Source organism: Colobus angolensis, unplaced genomic scaffold (genome assembly GCF_000951035.1).
Source record: "Colobus angolensis palliatus isolate OR3802 unplaced genomic scaffold, Cang.pa_1.0 Scaffold437, whole genome shotgun sequence".
NCBI classification, from domain to species: domain Eukaryota; kingdom Metazoa; phylum Chordata; class Mammalia; order Primates; family Cercopithecidae; genus Colobus; species Colobus angolensis.
Genome location: NW_012117788.1, coordinates 406,004 through 408,323, shown reverse-complemented (window position 1 = coordinate 408,323; position 2,320 = coordinate 406,004).

The window sequence follows — 2,320 nt, the reverse complement described above, 5'->3', positions numbered from 1 at the left end:
CTTTGTTGTGTAACAAATCACCTCAAAACTTAGTGGCAGAAAATAAAAAAGACTAATGGCAATTCTGTGGGTTAGCAATCTGGTGTTTTCATGGCCTCACCTGGGATCACTCCTGCAATGAGAATCATCTGACAGCTTGACTGGTATGATGGTTAATTTTATGTTCGATTTGGCTGGGCCATGGTGCCCAGATACGTGGTCAAACATTCTACTGTTTCTGTTAGGGTATGTTGCAATGAGATTAACAAATCAGTGGACTTTGAATAACGCAGATTGCCCTCCGTAATGTGAGTAGGCCGTATCCAATCAACTGAAGGCCTGAATAGAACAAAAGACTGACCTTCCGTGAGCAAGAAGGGATTTTGACAGTAGATGGCTCTCGGCCTTGAACTGTAGCATCACCTTTTCCCTGGTCTCCAGCCTGCCAACCCACCCTGCAGATTTTGGACTTGAAAGCTCTATAATCAAATGAGCCAAGTCCTTAAAATAAATATCTTTATAAACACACACATCCTATTGGTTCTGTTTCTCTGGAGAACCCTGAATACACTAGGGTTGGAGGGTTCAAGATGGCCTCACTCATGTGTCTGGCAGTTGGTGCTGGCTATTGGCTGAAAAGCCTTAGTTCTCCACATGGCTTCTCATCTTCTTATGGTAGATGGAGCTTTTCCATTGCATGGCAGTCTTAGCATTCTAAGAAGCAAAGACCTAAAACCTAGACTCCAAAATGTACAAGATCACTCCATCATACTCTGTTGGTCGAAGCAAGTCATAAGACCATCCCAGATTCAAGAGGTGGTCAAATAAACTCCAAGTTTTTATGGGAAGAGTGACAATGTCACATTACAAAGGGGTGTGGACACAGGAAGCTGTGATTCATCATAATTCCATACAATTATTATAATGATTTACATCCGGGTGCAGGGGCTCATACCTGTAATCCCAGCACTTTTCGAGGCCAAGGTGGGCAGATCACCTGAGGTCAGGAGTTTGACACCAGCCTGGCCAACATAGCGAAAACCTGTCTCTATTAAAAATGTATAAAAATTAGCCGGGTGTGGTGGCGGGCGCCTGTAATCCCAGCTACTCAGGAGACTGAGGCAGGAGAATTGCTTCAACCCAGGAGGTGGAAGTTGCAGTGAGTCGAGATTGCGCCACTGCACTCCAGCCTAGGTGACAAGAGTGAGACTGTCTCAAAAAAAAAAAAAAATTTACAACAAAGTCTTTGATTTTTACCACTTAAATCTGGAAAACTATATTATTCAGAAAAAGAAATAATGGAATTCCAAATAAAACAAGCCACTCAAATAATTCATTTTCTCAAACATTCAACTAAAATATAATGGTTTTGCTTTCAAATTAATGGAGGGTGAGAACCTGATAGAACCTCAGTATAAGCACAAATCCTTAAAAGCTTTGATTGGTCCTATTTATTTCCTGTTATTTTCTTCAGATTTTACTTACCTATTATTTTATTTTAAACTGTCTCTCTAGTAGAATAGAAAATGTACAGAGTAATGATTCTCAATCATTTTTATTCGCCACAGTACTTCTGAGAAATCCGTAGTGGTTGCTTACAACAGCAGGAAGGCTGTAAGAGAAAACAGTGAATAGAAGGACAGTAAACATTGGCATCTCTGGTGCGAACGGAAGGAACTTCTCTAGTTATAATCGCCTCACATTCTGATGCTCCCCTCAGGGAGGGTACATGAACCCCACTCCCACCTCTCATGCTTACCCCTTTGAAAATCACTGTTGTAAAAATCCAAATTGTGTTTTATCAGCTTCTATGAGGGCATTCTGCACACACAATGTCAAACTGCGTCAATAGTATTTGGGTTTCTGGGCAACATGGAGTATAACTGTAGTTTAAAAGGATCATTTGCATTGTTTAAACAATCCTTGATAGTAACTTTTCAGAAAAAAAAAATTGAGTATTATTTATCTGAAATTTATTATCCTGAGTGTTAAAATAGACTAAAATGAATACCTAGATCTGATCATCATTTGGCTAGACTGTGGTCCCTGGATTTTTAAAAAATGCAACAAAACCTCACAAAATCAGATTAATTAAGGGAGGGTTAGTTTCAGAGAGGAAAAGTCAAAATTACTGAATTTTTAAAGAAGTGTCCTTTTAATTCAAGAATAATTTCCACCAAGGCCAGGCACGATGGCTCACGCCTGTAATCCCAGCACTTTGAGAGGCTGAAGCGGGGGGATCACAAGGTCAGGAGATCGAGACCATCCTGGCTAATGCAGTGAAACCCCGCCTCTACTAAAAATACAAAAAAAATTAGCCGGTCATGGTGGCAGGTGCCTG